Source organism: Salvelinus sp. IW2-2015, unplaced genomic scaffold (assembly GCF_002910315.2).
Source record: "Salvelinus sp. IW2-2015 unplaced genomic scaffold, ASM291031v2 Un_scaffold16659, whole genome shotgun sequence".
Taxonomy (NCBI): Eukaryota; Metazoa; Chordata; class Actinopteri; order Salmoniformes; family Salmonidae; genus Salvelinus; species Salvelinus sp. IW2-2015.
In genome coordinates this window covers 11,729-37,660 of record NW_019957695.1, presented here as the reverse complement: position 1 = coordinate 37,660, position 25,932 = coordinate 11,729, and the positions used below count along the sequence as shown (strand labels likewise).

At 49.0% G+C, this 25,932-nt stretch overlaps 1 long non-coding RNA gene and 2 pseudogenes across 1 annotated transcript; all 3 read left to right on the top strand.

Annotated features, from left to right (window-relative positions):
* The first annotated feature begins 239 nt into the window (after positions 1–239).
* Positions 240–7,141, top strand: LOC112081018 (inactive histone-lysine N-methyltransferase 2E-like; annotated as a pseudogene).
* A 301-nt stretch (positions 7,142–7,442) lies between these two features.
* On the top strand, positions 7,443–8,793 carry LOC139027503 (uncharacterized). The gene is made up of 2 exons (XR_011479602.1): positions 7,443–8,242; positions 8,275–8,793. It is a non-coding gene; the product is annotated as an uncharacterized lncRNA (long non-coding RNA).
* A 1,029-nt stretch (positions 8,794–9,822) lies between these two features.
* LOC139027502 (E3 ubiquitin-protein ligase TRIM39-like) lies at positions 9,823–12,367 on the top strand (annotated as a pseudogene).
* Positions 12,368–25,932: the final 13,565 nt, after the last annotated feature.

Genomic DNA, 25,932 nt, shown 5'->3' with positions numbered 1-25,932 from the left:
GATAAGGGGTACGATTGCGGTGATTGCGTTTCAATGTTATTCTGACTGCCTAGGACCGAATACAAGCTCTGAGCAAGTTTGTGGACAGACAAACCCACCACGTCCCCAGTCAGTGCCCCCAACTGTCACTCTCCCCCCCCTACCCACCTACCACCTCACTGCTCTAGACCCTCTAGTCTGTAGCCAGACTGCCTGTGGTTGGTCAGTGCCATGATAAAGCACCTCTCCCCCTCTAACAGGATCCTACAGAGTTAGAGGGTGTAGAAGACCAGCCTGATAACTCCGTTAGCAGTGAAGTAGAGATGGAGTCAGAGGAGACCATTGCAGAGAGAAAGAGGAAGATGGTAAGTTCCGTGAGCCAGGGCTGCAGCGCGCCCTGCTGTGTGCAGCCCATAACCCCCCCCCCCCCTCTCCCTCCCCCCCACCATCCCTCATATAGGAACCACCAGCCCCGCCTTGTGGTTATTCCTTGCTGTGTAATGGGTCCGTGGTTTGTGTGGTGGTGGTTTCCCCACAACCCCCCTCACCTTTCCCTGCTTCTGCTGTCTCTGCCTCATCCTGTTGCTGTGTAGTCTAGCCCGCGGGGTCCCCCCCGCTCTCTGTCGCTCACTCACTTCCTCTGGCAGAGCCCTCAAACACTGAGGCTCTGTGTTTTGGTCATCATTATACATGGGTTATTTTCCTCATTTAAGAGTTAATTTGCTAAACAATCACACATTGCACCATTCTGGGCCCTCCAGAGCCACAGGCCCCMCTACCCCCTCCTCCTCCTCTCTAATTAGCTGAGTTAATAAGAGCCCTAGCCTCAACACACGTAAGTACTGGAATTCTCCCTGTGTGTCTGAGTATGAGCCTCACGTACAGAATTGGCCAACTGTTTTGAAATGACCAATTAATCTCCTCTCCCCTGCTAACGAGCTCTGGTGACCTAGAGTTGGGCTCACACACTCTGGCACGCTCTGCCTCTGTCATATACACACACACACACACACTCTGGAAATTACCCTGCTGTCAGCTCCCTTTCACACGACGAGGCCCAAGGYGTAAAGCGCTGACTCATCGTTCTGGCCAATGGACTGGCTCTCTCTCTGCTAAATAGCCCTGAGCGAGAGAGAAGGGGGTGAGGGTGAGCTGGGCGCGACTTCTCTGTTGCCATGGCCTTATTGAGTCTGGGACATCCAATAGCCTGCCTCCCTCCAGGGGAAGCTGCAAGCTGGTCCAGGAGGAGGAACCCCCCTCTACTGTGGAAGAAAGAGCTTCTGGATTYACTGTCGTCCTCTGACGTAACAGTCACCCTCTGGTCTGGTGTATGTATGGTGTTCAACCACGCATCCACAACAATGCCCTGTCTGCATGGGCTCTTAACACTGGTGATGTCTGTGTGTGTTAGGCATGGTATGTCTCCCACACTCATGTTAAAGATCCGGTTTGGTGCCAGGGATACAGGCACGGCATGGAACACACAGTTAATGTTGGTTGCACTAWGGTCCGGTTTTGGGTGTTGCAGATGGTATGTAGTTGCTTGTCATCAACCTTGGTGAAAGTTGGTGATTGGGTTGGTTGCTAATGTCTTCGTTTTCTTTCCATGTGTCGTGGGTTCAGTATGTGGTTAATGACACTGTGGTGAGGTGGTGAACATGTGGCTGAGCTCCAGTGGTGGTGGGTTGTGTTGAAATCACTGTTCATTCATTCAGCCCAAATAAAGTCTTCCTACTGGATATGCTGGTGTAAGCAGACAWGGTGAAGAAGCCCTGACTGGACATGTGTCTACAGGGAGAATGGCTGCCTTATGCCTATCTGCCCCTCTTCTCTCCCCTCCTTCATAACCTTGTAGTGGCCAGGTCACCTCTCCACACCCCCACCTGTCTCAGAGGATCCCTGAGGGTCGGCGACACACTGAAGCCCCTAGAGTGGGGAACCGTGGTGGTGTGTGTATGTTCTATGTGTGTTATTGGGGGGGGCCGGGCCTCTTGTCTTCTAAACCAGGCTGTCTCTCTGTAAACCATTCAGGCCAGCCCAGCGGAGGAGTCCCATCTGCAAGGCGTGGGGGCCTCCAGCTGTCTGGGACTGAGTAAACCGGAGGTAAACCTGACGCACCAACCCCCACCCACCCCCAAACATACCCCCGCCTGCCTGCCTTCCCCTCCACCTCATAGGGGACCCCACTAACTGACAAACATACTAACCCCCCCACCACCTCCATCTTCTCTCCACTGACCGGCCCTGTGGCAGACCCCAGTGTGTCTCTGCTACTGGGGGTGGTAAAACTAGTCTGGTGGAGGCAGCCGTGGTGTTATAAACCACACACCCTGAATGGTTTGGTAAGGGCTAATGTTACGTTTCAAACCTCCGAAATGCCATTCCAGTTAGTTTGGTCTCTCACATCAACAGGGTTTTTACTTGTTCAATCTCCATAGTCTTTTTCCTCTCACTGGAGGGAAATGTTGGTCCTTTTTCTATGTCAGGTTCTGCGCCGCCGCAGTTTTTTTTTCTCTGCCAGCTACAGCTATCAGACTGCCTCTTGCCGTCCTGCACCCCCTGTTTGCGAATAACCTCCCCTCTAGGCCCAGGGCAAGACTAAGCCACGTGGACTAAGCTTACTCAACTCTGTCTCTCTCTCTACAGACCCGTGAAGAGAGGAAGATGGAAGCATCCTGCAGGCCTTTTGGCCCGCATGGAGAAGGGGAGAAGAGGCGGGAGCAGGCCCTTGGAGAAGATTGGCAACCAAGCAGAAGGGGTCATCAAGGAGGAGCCCCTGCCCCCCGAGGCCGACACTGGCAGTCTCCGCTTATATCATGACGGTAAGTGATAGTTGACCTCACCAATGTTCTTTATGCTCACTCTACACATTTGTCACCAGGTCGTAGTATTAAAAGAGGATGTTGTCATATAGATTTATGTCTTGAAGGGTTGCTGAAGGTGGACCTATAAAACCATCCAACATTGCTACTGTACTCTATCCTAACCCTGTCTCCCAGCCCCTTTGCTAGAGGTGAAGGAGGAGCCGGTCTCAACAAGCCCGCCGGCCAAGCTGCGGGCCAGCAAGTCAAGGAAGGAGCTTCTCGCGAGCGCACCCACATTCGGGCAGCAGCGGCGGCGAGCGCGCCCAATCAAGCACCTGCCTCTGACATACTCCGGTTCGCACCGGGAACTCCTGGACCCCCTGGCCAATGGTAGCCCACGCGTAGAGGCCTCCAGGAACGCCCGAACCAGAAAGGCCTTCTCCTCCCATGCCCCCGACAACCAGCCCCCTTACGTGGCTCCCCGGCCCCTGACAGAAACCGCTCCGGGCAGAGAGTACCCCAAAACTCAAAAAGGTACTCTCATTGCCACTGCTCAGGGTGCTCAACAACGCCTAAACACGACTCCATCCTATTCTATTTAGACTATAGGAACGTTCTATTCTTTCTAGTGAAATGTCCACTCAATACATATAATTAATGAGTGTGCTTCTGACTAAAGCTCTCTCTCTCTTTGTCTCGCTCACGAAGCACTTGTGAGTGAGTGGTGCGTCGAAAGCAGGGAACGATCATTGCGGACACCCAGAGCCGCGCCGGAGAGGGCCCCTGAGGATCAGCAGCGACCCGAGGTGCTGGCCACGCTCAATGCCCTGCCCCGCATGGGCTCCCAAGCCCGCACGTCTCTACAGCACGCCCAAACACTACGTCGCTTCTCCTGCCCTTACCTGGCCAACCGCAGCCCCACCACCCCGGGTGCCGCACCGACGGCGTTCCCGCGAGCTTGCCCGACACGCCACCGCACCTCAGGCTCCTGCAAGAAGGTTGTTGTTCACCACCTCGCAGGGGAATGGGAGAGTGTGGCTGTCAGGTATAGCTGCAGGGTAGAAAAAACCGACTGCAGTGTTACGGCGAGAGGGAATACTGACAGTGGTTAAACCGGCAGAGGGAAGACTGACAGTGGTTAACTGGCAAAGGGACAGTATGCGGGGTTAACCGGATTTTGTCAGTAACAGAGACTAGGTTTTCTAAAGATGTATGCTGCCTTGGAGATCAGTAACGTATTTGTGTTTGTGGTTGACATGTCTTAAGTCCTCTCCCTCCCTGTCCTTCTCCCACAGCGCTGGCTGAAGCAGGCTCTAGAGGAGGAGACCACCACCCCTCCACCCAGCAGCGGCCGGCCCAGCCTGGTCATGCCTAGTGAGGGCCCTCTCAGCCCCCCTATCAACGGGGACTCTGACAGCCCCCTCCCCTACAAGGAGCTGCACCTTACCAGGTGAAGGACTCTGGTGAGGACTCAGGAATGTGTTTCTCATCACTAGAAGGACATAAGTCTTGTATGCAAGACTTGTCTGTTTCTTTGCATGTGAGTAACCTTCCTTCCTTCTCTGTGTGTGTGTGTTGATAGAGTTGCCCACTCCTCTGAAGAAGCGGCGCCTGGGTCTGTGTCCGCTGGACGCCTGCATGTCAGAGAGCTCCACCCCCTACGGCTCTCCCTGCGCCACGCACAACCGGGCCGACCTATCAGAGACGGTACACCCTGCTGCTGGCCACGCCGCCTCCCGCATCAACCCGTACGGAGGGCCGAGCCCGAGCTCTACCTAGAACCCCCACACACAACCTAGTGCCCGCAGGAAGTAAGACACACACTCTCACCTACAAACACACACACACTCATGAGGGGAAGTGAACGATGTGTTAATATCTCTGTTCCTGTGTCCACAGAGCGAGTCTTCCCTGGACAGCTCACCGAGGGCAGTCGCAGACCAGCCCCAAGAGGCTGAGTGGCCACCTTCGCTGCTCTCCTCCCCCTGTGTAGTGGTCAGGGCTCCCAGTCTGGATGTGTTGCCCCCCACGAGCCAAGACCAGCGCCCCCAGAGCCCCCAGCCCCCACCGCCGAGTCCCAGGACTGTGTGGGAGAGGAGGGGCCAGAGACAGGGGCCGAGGCAAGCCGAGGCCCCTCCTCCCCACAGACCAGCCTCTTCCTCCCTCCTCCCCCTGGATGAAGAGTCCAGAGAGAGTGGGTCTGTCAGGGCCAGGGGGTCTGTCCTTCTCCCATCAACTCTAACCTGAGGGACCTTACCCCTCACACACCCTGGAGCCCATCTTGGCCTTCAGGCCTGAGCGTGGCTGTGGCTGTGGCTGGCTGGTGTTGTGGCAGTGAACCAGTACCTTGGCAGCAGGACCCTTCACAGAGGCTGCAGGGTCTCTCTTTACCCCTGCCTGAGGAGGGGGGAACCCTGGCCTTCTCTCGTTCACTAGTGGAGACAGCACCGGAGAGGGAGGGTCAGGACAGAATCCCCACAGAAGAAGAAGGTGAGTTGCATATTCTTATTCAGCCTGCCCATTCACGCTGTGTTACGGTTCCTGGACTGATAAAGGTATGTCTGTTTTCGTGTGATGTCATGTGTTTTCCAGGTGTCTTTGCTGGAGTACAGGAAACGTCAGCGTGAGGCGCGGGCGCAGCGGCTCCAAAATGGAATGCGGCTCGCTGTCTCTACAACACCTACCCTGGTGGAGATGTTCCTCTTGCCCATGGAGACCACCCAGAGCCTCCACCCTGGCTCCGCCTGCTCCAGCCCAAGCTCCAGTGGCCCTGCTTGCAGTGGCCCCCACCCGCCTGAGCTCAAATACCCCCCAGCCCAGGAGGACACAGAGCCCCCGTCGAGGGGAGAGAGAGGGAGGGAGAGGGACAGTGGACTCGTCCACCTCGGTGGAGCAGGCAAGAGAGCGTGGCTACCAGAGCCTGTCGCTTAGTGACCACAGCAAAGACAAAGGTACACACACACACACACACCACCTTGGACATAACTTCTTTACTGATGATAGTTTAATTGTAATAATGTGTGCTTGTTTCAGATGGAGAGACCGAGGGCAGTGAGGCCCCAGTCAGAGATTGTTCATCTCCTAGCCTGCAGAGGACCCCAACCCACACGGTAAGAAACATTCTGCTTTCTGGCTCCAACAGTATGTGAAGTACATGCTGCTGCCAAACACAGCCATCACACAGCCTATAGTTTAGGCCAGGGTCGGAACAGGCCCAAAAACATCAATGTTTTGATTTTAGTTTTGGTTTGTAAAATTCTGAAAAAATGTGTTTAATTCAATCTGTTCTCAAGTATTCCCACAAAGAAAAGAGTGTGAGTGTCTCAATGTAATCAAGGTATGACATGATTGTTATTTTCAAATACAATCTCTTTTTGTAGTCAGTTTGAAGTGTGCGCCCCACCATTCGTTCCAACAAGATCCTCCCACGGCTGAATGTAGTTGCCTACCCCTGATGTAGGCTGTTATTGTTCATGACTTACCCGTTCCCTCGCTCAGTCTCTCTCTCCTCCCTAGCGTGTTCTCCTGGCCCCAGCAGCCCGTCCCAGCCTGGCAGTCCGCCAGTGAAGGAGGAGGAGATGACAGCCGGCCTCGGACCCCCTCCCAGGCCCCCCACAGCAGCCCAGCAAGCCTGCCGTACCCAAGACAGCCCTGACCCCACCAAGCTGCACCTGCTGCCCCCTCCCTCGCCACACCTTCCATCCAGCGGGCTACCTCACTTACCCCCCAACCCCCAGCCAGGGCTCCCTTACCGCAGCCAGAGGGCCTTCCTCTTTTGCTCTCCTCAGTCCAGCCACAGGCTCACCAGGGCTGCCCCCTTCTCCAGTCAGCCCACAGTCCGCTCCGCTCCCCTCCTCCACCAGCACCTCCAGCCTCAGCCGCTACTTCCCCAGCCAGTCAGCCCCCGCGTGGGATCCTTCCTGGGTTCAAGCCTGCCGTGACGTCCCATTCCCCTGGAGCCCAGCCCTCCTGCAGACTCTTCCTCACCACGCCCTGCACTACCAGAGCTCTACCCACTCCCTCCCCCCCCCCCCACCACAACACTGGGCGGCCGCGGCCTGCTGCACGTTAACCTGCAGCCTCCTCCTGTCCAGCAGCACCAGCTCCTCCTGACCACAGCCGCCCCGCGGCAGTACCTACATCACACGATTCAATCCCCCGCCTCACCTCGCCAGTCCTATGTCCCACCGATCGACAAGGCCAAAACCCGATCCTACTACCGGACGCACCTCGCAGCGTGGCCGGCCCATCCCCCTCACCCATCCAGAGCCCCAAAGGCCCAGACTGCGCGGTCCCTACACCCGCCCGCGAGGAAACGTACACCAAATTTCCCTGCCGCCTCCACCATCGCAACGTGACACATCCGGGCCAACCAGTCTCCCTCCCTCCCCTCCGCCCCTCCCACAGGGCCAGACACCAGCTGCAGCAGCCCTGGTGGGTCCAGACCCTCCTGTCACTCAACCAGGGCCTGCCTCTTACCTTCCTCACTCCCCCCCCTCTCTGGCCTCCTCACAGTGTCCCCATGCAAAGTGCAGGCCCCTCACCCACTTTCAGAACTTGGGGGGCTTTCGCAACCCGCTGAATTGCAACGGCACACTACCCCTCATGTGCCCCCTCCACCTAACCCCCCGTCCCACCAGCAGAACTGGACTGCCCCCCTCCTCCCCTCCCCAGCAGCAGACTCAGCCGGCCCAGGCCGTGCCTCACGCCACTCAGTGCCGCAGCGGAACACGTGGGGGCCCCCTTCACAACAGCTGGGTACCTGGGCACGGGGTGGGCACGACCGCCTCCATGCAGGCCTCCCCCTTGGCCCCGCCAGCCCCTGTGAACTCACTCTGAGAGGAGCTTGACGACAGACCGCGGAACACAACAAGCAACAAAAGCTGTAAATATTTTCTATGTACCTGAACACATGGCCAATGGAAAAACAGGAGAAGGTGGGATAAAGGGGTGCTTTTTAAAGGACAAACTGAAAACAAGGACTGTGAAACAATCTTATTAAGAGACTTTGTGTCTGAAATGAAGATGGATGATTCCCCCGGTGCTCATCCCACTCTTTCTCTCTCCGACGTCCCTCCCTCCGTTTTCTTTTGAATTTCCCTCCTGTGGCGGAGAGAGTGCCTATCCGCCTGACCGTCTCTGTCTGTTTTGGACTTCTATTGTACGGTCCCGCACTTTCTGTATCAATGTACATTCCAGCCTCCACCCCCCTTCGTCATTTAGTCCGCCTTTCACTTCTTCTTCTCTTTGTCTATTGTCTGCTCTTCTACACCGTTTATTCGTTTTATCTAGTGGCTCATTATAGCAAACAGAAAGCTTTTTGTATAGAGAAAAAATACAGAGTTATTATTTTTATTCCTCTGTGTAACAAATATCTGTGCACCGCTGCAGTGATTCAGAAAATGCTGTTCTGGGAGCCCGCTTCAATGCCCCAGGAGGCTGCACTCGTGTGTGTGTGTGTGTGTGTGTGTGTGTGTGTGTGTGTGAGGAGGTGTATGGACTGTATGTGTGTGTCTGTCTCCTGTGTGTCAGTGGGAGAAAGGGAAGTGATAGAAAGTAAGAGTGATAGCGTGAAACGAGTGCAGTAGTCTTCTGAGGTAGCCAGAGTGAGGTCTCACCCGTAGGTAGGACGTTAGCGGTTTATTTTTGAATATCAATGGTTATTTGTAGAAATTGTAATTTAATGTATAGGTGGTTACTCCAGCTTTCTCCGGAAACAGGTTGTATATATTTGCTTCTTTTCTTTCCTATGCTTGTACAATTGGCTCCCATCCCATTTTGGAATCTGGTTGTAAATACGAGCGCTCTTCTTGGCAAAGATGAATGTTTCTGTGACAATAGCACTTTTTATTTAGTTTTTCCTCTCTGGACTATTCAGTGTAGTCTTTATTATTATGTGTGTGTGTGTGAGTGAGTATGTTTGTGCAGAGGAGAGAGACTCAAACACTGCACTGGTTGGCTATTTTCATGGTTCATTATAATAAATCACTGTAATGACAGTTTTATACCACTGGTGGTGTTGTGTGTCTGTCTGTATGTTCTTTCTGTCTGGGAGAAGGAAGGCTGATATGTTGGCATCACTTTCAAACGGTTTAACGGATTCCTCCTACCTGACGCGTGGTCCTTGTTATCCGGGATCCTTGGGACGTCCCTACTCCGTTGAAGTTAACGTTGAAAATGGTCAAGGAACGGGTTAGGTAAGAATTATGGTTAAGTTCAGGGTAGGGATGTCCCAAGGAACCCCGGATAGCACTAACCTACCTGACAGGCCACCAGCAAGCTGCCTGTCGCCTCCWAATAAAACTCCTGTGAAAAGTCGTGGTTGGATGCTGTCGGACAACTTCACCATATCATGGAACCATAGAGACCTGAACCATCTTCAGCATGTCCCCTGAGAATTCCTTTACAGAGTRGATTACCTTTCAGGTTTAAGGAATGTGTACCATCATGCCAGAAACAGATATGTCCATTAATGAATATTTCTTTAGTGGTTGCCTCCCATCTTATCACAACAGATTGTAGACAGTTCCATCAGGAGAGCAATACTAACTGCATCTAATGAGCGCCTGCCTCTCTTCCTGACGGGTGCATGTTGGTTAGTGGTAGTTTATCACTGGTAAGCAGATGTTGCGACACACCTCCTCTTTGATCTGGGATGCTGTGTGCATATCAATGCGGACACTCCGGTCTTGATGAACATCAATGATTAAGCAGGCTCTTCATGGTTACAAGTGCTCTCCTGTCCCCGTTATGCATGACTAACCAGCACAAATGAGCTTCACAACAACACACCACTCCTGGTTTTGGGAGTGTCTCTCCCATGTTCACAAGGAGAGAATCCACAGTTCAGGGACATGTGGTCTGGAGAGGACATGTGGTCTAGAGATACGTGTTTGATGAGAAGTCTGCAGTTCAATGCCTGGCCCGGTTCGTTTTGCATGGCCCGGTGTCCCGGGTCGGTGGAGTTTGCATATTTCAGACCATTTCATTGGTCCTTAAGTGAATTCTCCACCCACCCGGGGCCATGCAAAACGAAATGGTCCAATCAGAATAGGGCTATAAGGGTTGTTCAAGTGAGTGCTCTTGGGTTGTGTGTAGTTAATTGTTCCAAGAAAGAAGTGTGTTTTCAATGTCATTTCTCTGAAGTGAAGCTAAAACACACAGTAAGTTGTGCATGAGACCAAACTCCCCAGATCTTTCGAAAACTGTTAGTGAAATTCAGTCTCCTATTTCTTTGGACCTCTTTTAACCGCACTAACCGAAAGAACAACACATCGTATCCACAAACACAYGCGGGTGRGTAGAGAGATTAACATGGACATGTGAAGATCAGCTCTAAATGTAAGTGTATTCTCCTTTTTTTCTGTGCTACAGTAGGCCAAAGTTAACTATCAAGAGCTGACTGATTCCAAGAAATGTTTTATGGTTTTACCTTGGTCTCTGTCTAGATATGGCCACCTCCAGCAGTCTCCTGTCTGAAGAGCAGTTCCTGTGTTCTATCTGTCTGGATGTGTTCACTGAGCCGGTCTCTATTCAATGTGGACACAACTTCTGCATGGCCTGTATCAGGAAGTACTGGGATAGCAATGATGTGCCAGTGTCCCGTGTGTAAAAAAAAAAAAACATTTTATAGGAGACCAGATCTGTTCATCAATACAATMATTTCTGAGATGGCTGCTCAGTTCAGGAAATCAGTTCAAGTGAAAGCCACCAGCAGCTCTGACCAACTCCCTGCCAAATCTGGAGAAGTCTGCTGTGACATCTGCACTGGGATGAGATGAAGCTCAAGGCCCTGAAGTCCTGCCTAGTGTGTCAGACCTCTTACTGTGAGACTCATCTGGAGCCTCATCAGAGAATCGCAGCCTTAAAGAGACACAAGCTGATCAACACTGTGGAGAACCTGGTAGACAGGATGTGTAAGAAGCATGACAGACTCCTGGAGCTGTTCTGTAGGAGTGATCAGATGTGTGTGTGTGTGTGTGTGGTGTGTTGTGTGTGGGTGTGTGTGTTGTGTGTGTGTGTGTGTGTGTGTGTGTGTGTGTCAGACCTGCACTGAGGCAGACCACAAGACTCACAACACAGTCCCTCAAGAGGAAGAGTATGGAGAGAAGATGGCTGAACTGGGGAAGGTGATGGCAGAAGTACAGCAGATGATGCATGCAAGATCTAGAAAGGTTAAGGGGATCAAACACTCTGTAGAGCTCAGCAAGAGAGTTGCAGAGAGAAAGATATTAGACAGTGTGCAGGTATTCACTGCTCTGGTGCACTCCATTGAGAGAAGTCAGGCTGAGCTCATTGAGGTGGTCAAAGAGAAGCATAAAAAAGCAGAGAGGCAGGCTGAAGGGCTCATTAAAGAGCTGGAGCAGGAAATGAATGAGCTACAGAGGAGCAGCTCTCACACACTGAGGACCACCTCCTCCAGAGCTTCCCATCTCTGCACCCTTCCACCCACCAAGGACTGGTCTAAGATCAGTGTTCACAGTGATCTGTATGTGGGAACTGGGAGGAGAGTTGTGTCCCAACTGGAGGAGACACTGAATAAAGAGATGGATAAAGTCATTGAAGAGGGTGCAGTGCAGTGGATGTGACTCTGGACCCTGATACGGCAAACCCCTATATCATCCTGTCTACAAGTGGGAAACAAATTAGATATCAACAGAAACATCAAGAGCTCCTTGACAACCCAAAAAGGTTTTCCACCTGTCCCTGTGTCCTTGGAAATAAATGTGTCTCCTCAGGAAGATTTTACTATGAGGTGACTGTTAAGGGAAAGACTAAGTGGGATTTAGGAGTGGCCAGAGAGTCCATCAACAGGAAGGGAAATATCACAMTGAGCCCTAAGGATGAATACTGGACTGTGGCACTGAGGGAGAGGTATAAGTACCTAGCCTGTACCTCCCCACCTGTCCTGCTCCCCCTGAGAGAGAAGCCCCAGAAGGTGGGGGTGTTTGTGGATTATGAGGAGGGTCAGGTCTCCTTTTATGATGTAGAGGCCAGGTCTCACATCTATTCTTTCACTGACTGCGCCTTCGCTAAGAAACTATATCCATACTTAGGACCTTGTGCTAATTTTGGGGATAAACTCTGCTCCTCTGATTATCTCTCCTGTCAATCACACAGACTGAGGATGACGTTTTGACATTGCAGATGTGTGGAGATGTTACCGAACATAATGGTATCCTGACATATACTCAGCATGGACCTTGATTCCATTAAGTTTAAAATACTGCACTTTGCATTAACATCACAAGAATCACATATATATATTTTTAAAGCCCTGCAAATATTTTGCTTAATAGATGAAATTGTTCATCTCTTCTATGTGGTCATTTCTTACCTATACATATACATAATGTCGTGCTGATGTGACTATTGTGATTTATTTCATGTCATCTCTGATATCAATGATTTAGCAGCCTCTTCATGGTTACAAGTGCTCTCCTGTCCCCATTGTGCATGGGGACAAAGCTTTACAACGCAACACGACTATATTTTGAGGTGCCTTTCTCGTGTTGTTTGTTCTGTCTTTGATTGTAACACAAAAACTCCTCACATGTCATTCGATTTGAAAGAAACACCATTAAAGAAACACAAAAGCAGTGAGAATGTTTTAAAGTTTATTTACTTCCCCCCCTGTTTTGACCCTCTAAAGTGTTTTGTATTCTTAGGGTAATATTTACATGTATTTATGTACATGGGAATGGTTGGGACAAACCCCTTTCCCTGGTTCCTCACCTCTTCTGTTTGTTTATCCCAGACTTTTATACACACTGCATGAAAAGGCACATTTACAGGTCTACCATTGTCCCATACATCTCCGATTACATATACATGTCTGTAAATGTCCACACACACAAGTGGTCTGTTATCGGATATGTACGGGATGTGTGCAGAGATTTTTGGACTGTGCACTCCAGTGTTAACCCGTAAATACACTTTTTCATGCAGTCAACTCCTCCAGCTACACTTGGAAACCACCTGGAACATATCACTGCTTGCTGACCAGACAGCCAGTATAGTAAGGGGTGGGGGTTGGGACTACCAGTAATAATAAGTAGGTGGGGGTTGGACTAGCCAGTATAATAGAGTGTGGGGTTGGGACTAGCCATATAATAAGTAGGTGGGGGTTTTGGACTACAAGTAATAATTAAGGTAGGTGGTCGTTTGGAACTACCCTAGTATAATAAGGTGGTGGGGGTTGGACTAGGCAACAGATATAAAAGGTAGGGGGGGTTGGACAGCCACGTATAATAAGGTAGGTGGGGGTGGACTAGCCAGTATATAAGGTAGGTGGGGGTTGGACTAGCCAGTATATAAGGTAGGTGGGGGTTGGACTAGCCAGTATAATAAGTGGTGGGGTTGGACTAGCCAGTATAATAGTAGGTGGGTTGGACTAGCCAGTATAATAAGGTTAGGTAAGGGTTGGACTAGCCAGTATAATAAGGTAGGTGGGGGTTGACTAGCAGTATAATAGGTAGTGAGGGTTGGACTAGCAGTATAATAAGGTAGGTGGGGGTTGGACTAGCCAGATATTAAGGTAGGTGGGGTTGGACTAGCCAGTATTAATAAGGTAGGTGGGGGTTGGACTAGCCAGTATAATAAGGTAGGTGGGGTTGACTAGCCAGTATAATAAGGTCGGTGGGGTTGGACTAGCAGTATAACTAAGGTCGGTGGGGTTGACTAGCCAGTATAATAAGGTAGGTGGGGTTTGGCTAGCCAGTATAATAAGGTGTGGGGTTGACTAGCCAGTATATAATAAGGTCAAAGTGGGGTTGGACTAGCCAGTATAATTAGGTAGGTGGGGTTGGACTAGCCAGCTATAATAAGGTAGGGGGGGTTGGACTAGCCAGTATAATAAGGTAGGTGGGGTTGGACTAGCCAGTATAATAAGGTAGGTGAGGTGGACTAGCCAGTATAATAAGGTAGTGGGGGTTGGACTAGCCAGTATAATAAGGTAGGTGGGGGTTGGACTACGCAGTATATAAGGTAGGTGGGGGTTGACTAGCCAGTATAATAGGTAGGTGGGGGTTGGACTAGCCAGTATAATAAGGTGGTGGGGTTGGACTAGCCAGTATAATTAGGACTAGGTAGGTAAGGGGTTGGACTAGCCAGTATCAATAAGGTAGGTGGGGCGTTGAGACTAGCCAGTATTAATAGGTAGGTGGGGTGTGACTAGCCAGTAATATAAGGTAGGTAGGGGATGGACTACGCCAGCTATAATAAGGTAGGTGGGGGTTGACTCCAGTATAATAGGTAGGTGTGGGGATGGACTAAGCCAGTTATTAGGTAGGGCGTTGACTAGAGTAGTAGGTGGGGGTTGGACTAGCCAGTATAATTAAGGTAGGTGGGTGAGCAATAAGGTGTCGGTTGGACTAGCCATATAAATAAGGTGAGTGGGGGTTGGACTAGCCGTATAATAAGGTAGGTGGAGGGTTGGACTAGCCAGTATAATAAGGTAAGGTGGGGTTGGATAGCCAGTATAATAAGGTAGGTGGGGGTTGGACTAGCCAGTATAATAAGGTAGGGATTAAGAGTACATAAGGTGGTGGGGTTTGGACTTAGCCAGTATAATAGGTAGGTGGGGGTTGGATAGCCGTATAATAATGTAGGTGGGGGTTGGACTAGCAGTATTGAGATAAGGTCAGGTGGGGGTTGGACTAGCCAGTATAATAAGAGGGGGGCTACCGTTAGTGTAGTGGGGGTTGGGACTAGCCAGTTAATAAAGGTAGTGGGGTTGGACAGCCAGTTAATAAGGTAGGTTGGGTTGGTACTAGCCAGTATAATAAGGTGGTGGGGGTTTTGACTAAGCCAGAATATTAATAAGGTGGTGGGGGTTTGGACTTAGCGTATAATAGGTAGTGGGGTGGCTGAGTATAGGTACGGGATGAGCCATGTATAATAAGGTATGGTGGGGGTTGACTCCAATAGGTAGGGGGATGGAGCATATAAAGGTTAGGCTGGGGTTGGCTAGCCAGTATATATAGGTATGTGGGGGTTGGAGCTTAGCGTAGCCAAGTAGGGGTATGACTACCAGTTTTAGGGTGGGGTTTGGACTAGCAGTATAGATAAGTAGGTGGGGGTTGGACATAGCCAGTTATAATAAGGTAGGTGGGGTTGGACTGCCAGTCATAATAAGGTGGGGGTATCGGACTAGCCGATAATAAGGTACGGATTAGGTTGGACTAGCAGTATAAATAAGGTAAGGTGGCGGTTTTGGACTAGCCAGTACTTATAAGGTTAGTGGGTTTTGGACTAGCCGTATAATAGGTAGTGGGTTTGCGACGTAACAGTATAATTAAGGTAGGTGGGGTGGTGACGAAATTGGGTTGACTAGCAGTTAAATAAGTAGGTGCGGGGTTGGACTAGCCGTATAATAAGTGTAGGGTGGGGTTGGATAGCAGTATAGATAACGGGTTAGGTTTGGGGGTTTTGGGAAACTAAGCCCCAAGTTATAAATAAGGTAGGAAAGGATTGGGGCGGGTTGGACTAGCCAGTATAATAAGGTAGGTGGTGTGTTGGACTAGCCGTAAAAGTAGTGTTTGACTAGAGAAATGTAGGTGGGGGTGGACTAGCCAGGTTAATATAGGCTAGGTCGAGGTTTGGACTAGCCAGTATAATAAGAGGCTATACCGTAAGATAGTGGGGTTGGACAGCAGTATAATAAGGTAGTTGGGGATTGGACTAGGCCAGTATTAATAAGGTAGGATGGGGGTTGGACTAGCCGTAATAATAAGGGTGGTGGGGTTGGACTAGCCAGCATAAATAAGGTAGGTGGGGTTTGTACTAGCCAGTATATATAAGGTACGTGGGGGTGGACTAGCCAGTAATAATAGGTAGGTGGGTTGGGAACTAGCCACGTATAATAGAGTAGGGTGAGGTGCTAGCGATAAAGGTATGGGTTTGGACCATTGTATAATAAGGTTAGGTGGGGTTTGGACTAGCCAGTATAATAAGGTGTTAGGTGGGTTTGTACTAGCCAGTATAATAGGGTAGGGGTTAGGACCAGAATAGAGTGGGTTGGACTAAGCCTACAAGGTGTACTAGGAAGTACAGGTAGGTGGGGGTTGGACAGGCCAGTATAATAAAAGAGGTGGTTTGGATAGCCAGTAGTTAGGATGGTGAGCTAGCCATGAGTAGGTGGGGTTGAACTCAGTATAATAAGTAGGTGGGGTTAGGACTAGCCAGTATAATAAGGTAGTGGGGGTTGGACTAACCAGTTATATAAGGTAGGTGGGTTGACTAGCCAGTATATAAGGTATGGAATACAAAGGTTGGACTAGCCAGATATAATAGGTGGTATAGGGGGTTGGACTAGCCAGTATAATAAGGTAGGTGGGGTTGAAGCCAGTATTAATAAAGGTAGGTGGGGGTTGGACTGCCAGTATAATAAGGTAGGTGGGGTTGGACTAGCCGTATAATAAGGTAAGTGTGGGGGTTGACTAGCCAGTTATAAATAAGGTAGGTGGGGTTGGACTAGCCAGTATAATAAGGTAGGTGGGGGTTGGACTAGCCAGTATAAATAAGGTAGGTGGGGTTGGACTAGCCAGTATTAATAAGGTAGGTTGGGCGGTGGGACTAGCCAGTATAAATAAGTAGAGTGGGGGTTGGACTAGCCAGTATAATAAGTAGTGGGGGTTGATAGCCAGTATAATAACGTAGTGGGGGTTGGACTAGCCAGTATAATAAGGTGGTGTGGGTTGGAGCTAGCCGATAATAAGGTAGGTGGGGTTGTACTAGCAGTATAATAAGGGTAGTGGGGGTTGGACTACGCCAGTATAATAAGGTAGGTGGGGGTTGGACTAGCACAGTATAATAGGTTAGTGGGGGTTGGACTAGCCGTATAATAAGGTAGTGGGGGTTGGGCTAGCCAGTATAATAAGGTAGGTGGGGGTGGACTAGCCAGTTAAAAGGTAGGTGGGGTTGGACTAGCCAGTATAATAAGGTAGGTAGGGGGGGACTAGCCAGTATATTAAGGTAGGTGGGGTTGACTAGCCCGTATAAAAGGTAGGTGGGGAGTTGGGACTAGCAGTATAATAAGGTAGGTGGGGTTGACTAGCCAGCTTATAATAAGTAGGTGGGGGTGGACTAGCCAGTATAATAAGGTAGGTGGGTTGGACTAGCCAGTATAATAGATGGTGGTTTGGACTAGCCAGTATAATAAGGTAGGTGGAGTTGTATAGCAGTATTAGAGGTGGTGGGTTTGGACTAGCCAGTAAAATAAGGTAGGTGGGGTTGGACTAGCCAGTATAATAAGGTAGGTGGGTACTAGAGTATATAAGTAGGGGGTTGGACTAGCCAAGTATAATAAGGTAGGTGGGGTTTGGACTAGCCAGTATAATAGGTTAGGTGGGGTTGGACTAGCCAGTATAATAAGTAGTGGGTTGACTAGCCAGTATATAAGGTGGTGGGGTTTGACTAGCCAGTATAATAAGGTAGGGTGGAGTTGGACTAGCCAGTAATCAAGGTAGTGGGTTGGACTAGCAGTATAATAAGGTAGGTGGGGTTGACTAGCAGAATAATAAGGTAGGTGGGGGTTTGAGCAGCAGATAATAAGGGTAGGTGAGGTATTGGACTAGCCAGTATAATAAGGTCGTGGGGTTGGAACTAGCCAGTAATTAATAGAGGTAGGGGTTGGAAGCAGGTGGTTGGGACTAGCCAGATATAATAAGGTAGGTGGGGGTTGGACTAGCCAGTATAATAAGTCAGGTGGGGGTTGGACTAGCCAGTATAATAAGGTAGGTGGGTGACTAGCCAGTATAATAAGGTAGTGGGGTTGACTAACCGTTAATAAGGTAGGTGGGGTTGTGACTAGCCAGTATAATAAGGTAGTGGGTTGGACTAGCCAGTATATAAGTAGGTGGGGGTTGATAGCCAGTTTATAATAAGGTAGGTGGGGTTGACTAGCCAGTATAATAAGGTAGGTGGGGTTGGACTAGCCAGTATAATAAGGTAGGTGGGGTTTGGACTAGCCCAGTTATAAGGTAGGTGGGGGTTTGGACTAGCCAGATATAATAAGGTATGGGGTTGGACTAGCCAGTATAATAAGGTAGGTGGGGTTGGACTAGCCAGTATAATAAGGTAGGTGGGGGGTTGGACTAGCCAGTATAATAAGGTAGGTGGGGTTGACTAGCCAGTATAATAAGGTAGGTGGGGTTGGACTAGCCAGTATAATAAGGTAGGTGGGGGTTGACTAGCCAGTATAATAAGGTAGGTGGGGTTTGGACTAGCCAGTATAATAAGGTAGGTGGGGGTTGACTAGCCAGTATAATAAGGTAGTGGGGGTTGGACTAGCCAGTATAATAAGGTAGGTGGGGTGGACTTAGCCAGTATAATAAAGGTAGGTGGGGTTGGACTAGCCGATTTAATAAGGTAGTGGGGGGTTGTGACTAGCAGATATAATAAGGTAGGTGGGGTTTGGACGAGCAGTATAATAAGGTAGGTGGGGGTTGGACTAGCCAGTTTTAATAAGGTAGGTGGGGTTGACTAGCCAGTATAATAAGTGACGGTGGGGTTTGGACTAGCCAGTATAATAAGGTAGGTGGGGTTTTAAACTAAAAAGGGCCAGGTTTTATTAAAAAAGATTTTTAAAAGGATTCGGTGGGGTTGGACTAGCCAGTATATACTAAGGTAGGTAGGTTGGACTAGCCAGTATAATAAGGTAGGTGAGGGGTTGGACTAGCCAAGTAATAATAAGTAGTAGTATGGGGGTTGACTAGCCAGTATAAATAGGTAGGTGGGGGTTGGACTAGCCAGTTAATAAGGACTGCAGTGGGGTTGGACTAGCCAGATATAATAAGGTAGGTGGGGTTGGACTAGCCAGTATAATAAGGTAGTGGGGGTTGGACTAAGCCAGTATAATAAGGTAGGTGGCGGTTGGACTAAGCGGTATAATAAGTAGTGGGATTGGACTAGCCAGTATAATAAGGTAGTGGGTTGGACTAGCCAGTATAATAAGTGGGGGTTGTTGAGTACTAGCCAGCGTATATAAAGGTAGGTGGGGTTTGGACTAGCCAGTATAATAAGGTAGTGGGGGTTGGACCGTAGGCCAGATAATAAGGTAGGTGGGGGCTTAGGACTAGCCAGATAAGTAGTGGGGTTGGACTAGAAGTAGGGAGGGTTTGGCACTAGCCAGTATATAAGGTAGGTGGGAGTTTGTGGACTAGCCAGTATAATAAGGGTAGGTGGGGTTTGGACTAGCCAGTCCTAAATAAGGTAAGGTGGGTTTGGACTAGCCAGTTAATAAGGTAGGTGGGGTTGGACTAGCCAGATATAATAAGGTAGGTGGGGTGTTGGACTAGCCAGTATAAAGGTAGGTCGGGTTGGACTAGCCAGTATAATAAGGTAGGTGGTGGGTTTGGACTAGCCAGTATAATAAGGTAGTGGGGTTTGGCGATAGCCAGTATATAAGGTAGGTGGGGTTGGACTAGCCAGTAATCCATAGGTAAGGTGGGGGGTGGACTAGCCAGGATTTATAAGGTAGGTGGGGTTGGATAGCCAGATAATAAGTAGGTGGGGGGTCATGACTAGCCGTATATAAGGTAGGTGGGGTTGACTAGCCCGTATAATAAGGTAGTGGGGGTTGACTAGCACAGCTCAAATAAGGTAGTGTGGGGGTTGAGTTGGCCAGTATATAAGGTATAGTTGGGGGTTGTGGGACTAGCCAGTCATAATAACCTGGTTTTAGTTTGGCAGGGGTCTTGGACTAGCCAGATTATTAACTAAGGTTTGGGTGCGGGGTTGGATAGCCAGTATAATAGGTAGTGGGGGGGACTAGCCAGTATAATAAGGTAGGTGGGGGTTGGACTAGCCAGTATAATAAGGTAGGTGGGGTTTGAACTGATTGAATATGTTCACATGTTTATTAGTTCACATCACAGGAGGTTGGTGGCACCTTAAGTGGGGAGGACAGGCTCGTGGTAATGGCTGGAGTGGAATCAGTGGAATGGTATGATGCCATTCCATTGACTACGTTCCGGACATTATTATGAGCCGTCCCCACAGCAGCTTCCTGTGGTCACATGTTAAGTTGAGCTTGTTTCAGCCCAGAAGCCCCATAAGGACACGAGGCACATTTATGACATAATGAGAGTGGATTTATAAAGCACTACACTCACCAGCTATCAGCTGGCCCTCCAACACTGCTTCCATCAGCATCTGGTCTTTCAACCGGGAACAACCATGCTTTGGTTCAAGGGCAAGCCAGCAGTGGGATGCAGGGTGCTATGCTGCTGGCAGTGGACTGCTGACATAATAGTTATAAAGTTGTGTTGCAGCCCTGTTTGTGTGGCAGTGGTAAGCTACATGACTTGAGTTTACATGGGCTCTGGAGACCACTGATCTTTTCAAACAGTTCTGTCCCTTTTAAAATGGCCATAACATCCACATTTTGACCTTCAAGAAATTGTATTTTCATTCATTGATAAAATGTGCTGGATAGAGAGCAAGAATGACTTTCCGTTAACGACACATTGCTACTAGTGATAAAGTTGCAGATGGATTCTATAAGGTTATATTCCCAGATAATACAATTCAAGACACTGAGCCAAACTTTATGGAACCACTTCTTCCCATAGTAAAATGGCAATACTCTACAATACTGTCTGTATACATTGCATGGCACATCTGAAGTGAATCAATAGCAAATATCATAGTCGAGACAAGATAATATTCCAACACTTAGAACAGCTATTTCGATTTGTTAATAGGCCTATTATTCTACTTAATACATTGTTCTTCAGCATGGTTTTCTCCAGGGTTGCCGAGGACACTATGATTGGCAGCCTGCTCTAGACCTCTATACAGAGTAGTCCTACATGGCTCTGATCTCTACCTCTGATTCTATCACAACAGTCATTCATTACAGCTACAAGATTTCTTCTTTACCTTCAACTTAGTGACATTTAATGTGATGTCAGTGGTGGAGCATCACTCTCTGGTCAGCCGTTGTCTTCCAGTACGGACAAGTCTAAATGGGATCCGTGGGACGTCCCAACTCTGATGTCACCCCGTTGAAGATTAGATTTAAAATGGTTAAGGTAAGGTCCAGTAAGGTGGCTCAGCAAGCCAGACAGTTCTCATGGCCCATGCTCACCCACTGTAAACAGTCTTACAATGATGAGTCCAATGAAGAACAAAGAGTGGAACACAAGTCAAGAAGGAATCCACAGTTCAGGTACATGTGGTCCAGAGGTGAGTTTGACACAATAAAGACGACAGCTCTGTTTGATCAGACGTCTGAGCAATCCAATGCTGTAGCCTAGCGGTCATGTGCGGTCATGTGTTGGTTCACCGTTTCCCAAACTCGGTCCTGGGGACCTCAAGCAACTGATTAAAATGTTCAAAGCTTGACGATTAGTTCATTATTTTAATCAGTTGGGTCAAATGCTGGGGCAAAAAACAAAACGTGCACCCCTTGGGGTTCCCAGGACCGAGTTTGGGAAACGCTGAGTTAATTAGTGTTTTTCTATGCTAGGGCCTTGAATGGTGGGACAGAATCTCATGTTCTTTTTCACAAACAAAACTTTCCTCTTATGACTTGGTAATATGTTTTATTGTCACATACACTGGATAGGTGCAGTGAAATGTGTTGTTTTACAGGGTCAGCCATAGTAGTACAGCGCCTCTGGAGCAAATCAGGGTTAAGTGCCTTGCTCAGGGGGCACAACGGCAGACTTTTTTTTCATCTTGTCGGCTCAGGTATTCAAACCAGCGACCTTTCGGTTACTGACCCAATGCTCTAACAGCTACGCTATCTGCCRCCCATAAAGCTATCGGCCTACTGTGTCCACTCAGTAACGGATTTCATTTCATAAAACAATATGAAGTCTTCCATCTGTTGTTGCCAATATCAAGGTCATGCCTGGATGAGAAAGGGTCCGTAGGGGTTGGTCTTTACTAAGTGGGTTCTCTTGGAGTGGATGTGTCTCCTCCTTTCATTCATTCGTCTTTTTCTCGTTCTGTTCTTCCCAACAGCAGTAGCTCCAGGAAAATCACATGTCCTGTCTAAACTCCAAGACGTTAAACAGGAAATCACATGTCCTGTTTAACTCCAACTAACAGAAACGCACCATTCCTGTTTAACTCAGACTACAGCAGAACCACATGTGTCCTGTTTAACTCCAGACTAACAGAAATCACGATGTCCTGTTTAAACTCCAGCAACTAACGGTAAACCACATGTCCTGTTTAACTTCTACAGGAACACACAGTTCCGACTGACAGGAAAGCCAGATGTCCTGTTTAAACTCCAGACTACAGAAATCACATTCGTTACGCGGAAAACCACCATGTCCTGTTAACTCCAGACTAACAGGAAACTCACATTCCTGTTAATCCAGACTTAACAGAAACCACATATGCTGTTAACTCCCAGACTACAGGAAACCACAATCCTGTTTAACTCTCAGATGAACAGGGAAACAACATGTCCTGTTTAATCTCAGACTAACAGAAACCACATATCCTGTTTAACTCCAGACTAACAGAAACCCACATGTCCTGTTTAACTCCAGACTAAACAGGAAACCACATATCCTTTTAACATCCAGACTACAGGAAACCACATGCCGGTTAATAGCTACGACAATTGTTAACGTCCAGACTAACAGGAAAACCCACATTATCCTTTAATCCATCAAACCAATACTGAACGCAGGAAACTAACATGTCCGTTTAACTCCAGACAACAGGAAACCACATGTCTGTTTAACTCCCAGACTAACAGGAAACCACATGTCCTGTTTAACTCCAGACTAACAGGAAACCACATGTCCTGTTAACTCCAGACCTAAACAGGAAACCACATATCCTGTTAACTCCAGACTAACAGGAACCACATGTCCTGTTTAACTCCAGACTAACAGGAAACCACAATCCTGTTTAACTCCAGACTAAAGGAAACCACATGTCCTGTTTAACTCCAGACTAACAGGAAACCACTGCTTTAACTCGACAACAGGAAACCACATGTCCTGTTTAACTCCAGACTAACAAGAAACCACATATCCTGTTTAACTCCAGACTAACAGGAAACCACATGTCCTGTTTAACTCCAGACTAACAGGAAACCACATGTCCTGTTTAACTCCAGACTAACAGGAAACCACAATCCTGTTTAACTCCAGACTAACAGGAAACCACATGTCCTGTTTAACTCCAGACTAACAAGGAAACCACATGTCCTGTTAAACTCCAGACTAACAGGAAACCACGTTAGGAAGAGAACAGAAACACATATGGGGAGTGCTCTCTTTTCTCACTTTCTCCAGTTCCTCTCCACCCTTTCAATTGAATTCATTTCAATTCAAAGCTTTATTGGGGACATATGTTAACATTGCCAAAAGCAGGTGAAAATAGATAACAAAACAAGAGTGAAATAAACAATAAATGAACAGTGAAAAATATTACACTCACGAAAGTTTGAAAGGAATAGACACATTTCAAATATCATGTTATGTCATATACAAGTGTTGTAGCAATGTGCAATATGTTAGATAACAAAGGGGAAAATAATACATATTAAATTATGGTGTTGTATTTACAATCGGTGTTTTTCTTTACTGGTTCCCTTTTCTTGTGGCAACAGGTCACAAATATTGCTTCTGTGATACCTGTGTCATTTCCTGAATTCTGTGAGTGAATGAGAGGGAGGGAGGAAGGAAAGAGAGAGAGAGGGATGGAGAAAGAGAGAGAGAGGAAGGGAGAGAGAGTGAGCGGAGAGAGAGAGAGGGCTGGAGAGAAAGAGAGAGAGAGAGAGGAATGGGAGAAGGAGAGAGAGGATGGAGGAATGAGAAGAAGGAATGGAGAGAAGAGGGGGCGGTGAGAGAATTAGAAGAGAGAGGAGGAATGGAAGAAAGAGAGAGAGAGAATGGAGAGAGGAGGGCTTGGAGAGAGAGAGGGCTGGAGAGAAAGAGAGAGAGAGGAGCTGGAGAGAAAGAGAGAGAGAGGAATGGAGAGAAAGAGAGAGAGAGGAATGGAAGAGAGGTGCTGGAGAGAAAGAGAGAGAGAGGGCGAGAGAAGAGAGAGAAGAGAAGGGCTGGAAAAGAAAGAGAGGAAATGGAGAGAGTGGGCGGAGAGAAAGAAGGAGAGTGGAGAGGAAAGGCGAGAAGGGGTGGACAGAAAGAGAGAGAGAAAGGGAGATGGAGAGAGAGGCTGGAGAGAAAGAGAGAGAGGGAGCTGGAAGAAAAGAGAGAGAGAGGAGGGATAGAAGAGAGAGAGGAATGGAGAGGAGAAGGCTGGAAGAAAGGATGGAGCCAGAGCGGGCTGGAGGAAAGAGAGAGAGAGGGTGGAAGAGACAAAGAGAGAGAGAGGATGAGAGAGAGGGCTGGGAAGAGAAGAGAGCGAGGGCTCGGAGAGAAAGGCAGAGAGAGGGCTAGAGAAAGAGAAGCGGAAGAGAGAGAGAGAGGGGATGGAGAGAAAGAGAGAGAGAGGAACATGTGAGAGAGAGGGCTGGGAGTAAAAGAGAGAGAGAGGGTTGGGGAGAGAAAGAAGAGAGAGGAGTGGAAGAGAGAAGAGAGAGAAGAATGGAGAGAGAGATGGGCTGGAGGAAAAAGAGAAGAGGGCTGGAAGAAAGAAGAGAGAGTGAGAGAAGAGAGGATGAGGAGAGAGAGGGGCTGCGAAGAGAGAAAGTGAAGAAGAGAGAGTGGCGAGAGAAAAGAGAGAGAGAAGGGATCGGAGAGAGAGTAGGAGAGAAGAGGCGGACGAGAAAGAGAGAGAGAGAGGCTGGAGAGAAAAGAGAGAGGAGCTGGAGGAAGAGAGAGAGAGGCTGGAGAGAAATAAGAGAGAAGGGCAGAAAAGAGGAGATGGGCTGGAGAGAAAGGAGAGAGAGAGGGCGTGGAGAGATAAGGAGAGAGAGTGAAGAGAAGCTAGAGGAAGAGAGAAGGCGAGAGAAAGAGAGAGAGGTGAAAAGGCTGGAGAGAAAGAGAGGGCTGCTCTTCTTATTTCCTGAGATTGTGTGCTCTTAAACTCTATCTATTTTTATCTCTCTGTAACTCCTCTTCTGTCTCTTTAGCTTACCTCCTGACAGCAATGTACCCTTCCCACGACTCTGTGGCTGCTGTACTGTGTGGGCCTCTGATATTACTCTTTTGATCTGCTACCACAGCCTGCGCACTGACATCATCTGTGTTGGCACTCTGTGTTATTGTCACATGCTCTGATACAAGTGAAGTTGGAATTGAATACAGCCCCAGTGTCTCTGGGCTGGAGTGGGGTGTGTACTGTTTTGGTGTCCATGAGAGCTGCAGTGTCAACTCTGACAGTGGTCAGGGGAGGGATCAAATCAGACAGTGAACAGAGGAGAGGAGAGATAAGGGGGAGGGGGCAGGAGAATTACAGGGGAGGGGGACAGGAAGACTACAGAGGGGAAGACGGGAGGGGACGAGAGACTACGAGGGAGGAGAGAGACTAACAGGGGGAGGAGGGGAGAAGACTACATGGAGAGAGAGAGCGAAGACTTACAGGGGGAGGAGGAAGAGAGAGAGACTACAGGGGGAGGAAGGATGAAGAGACTACAGGAGGGGAGGAGAACACAGGGAAGGAGAGAGGAGGAGAACTACAGGGGAAGAGGATAGAGACGAGACTAACAGCGGGAGGAGAAGACTACAGTGGAGGAGGAGAGGTAGACGACTACAGCGTGAGAGGAGAGACTACAGGGGGAGAGAGAGAATAACAGGGAGGAGAGAGGGAGAGGACGCTACAGGGGTAAAGAGAGGAAGACTAATGGGGAGAAGACTTACAGGGAAGAGGAGAGACACAGGAGAGGAGAAAACTCAGGGGGAGGCCGAGAAGGAGAGGACTTACAGGGGAAGGAGGAAGAGAACAATCAGGGGGAGGAGGAAAGAGAACCTATCAGGGGTAGAAGGAGAGGAGAGACATGGAGGAGAGCTACAGGGAGGAGGAGAGAGACTTAAACAGGATGGAGGAGAGACTACAAGGGGCAGAGGACAGGAGGAGACTAACAGGGGCATGAGGAGAGGAGAAGACACAGGGAAGGACGGAAGACTACAGGGGGAGGAGGTAGGAGGAGAGACACAGGGGATGGAGGAGAATGAGAGACTACGAGGGAGGAGAGAGGAAGAGAGCTACAGGGGAGAAGGAGAGAAATGACTACAGGATAGGAGGAGAGAGAGAATGTAGGGGGAGGGAGAGG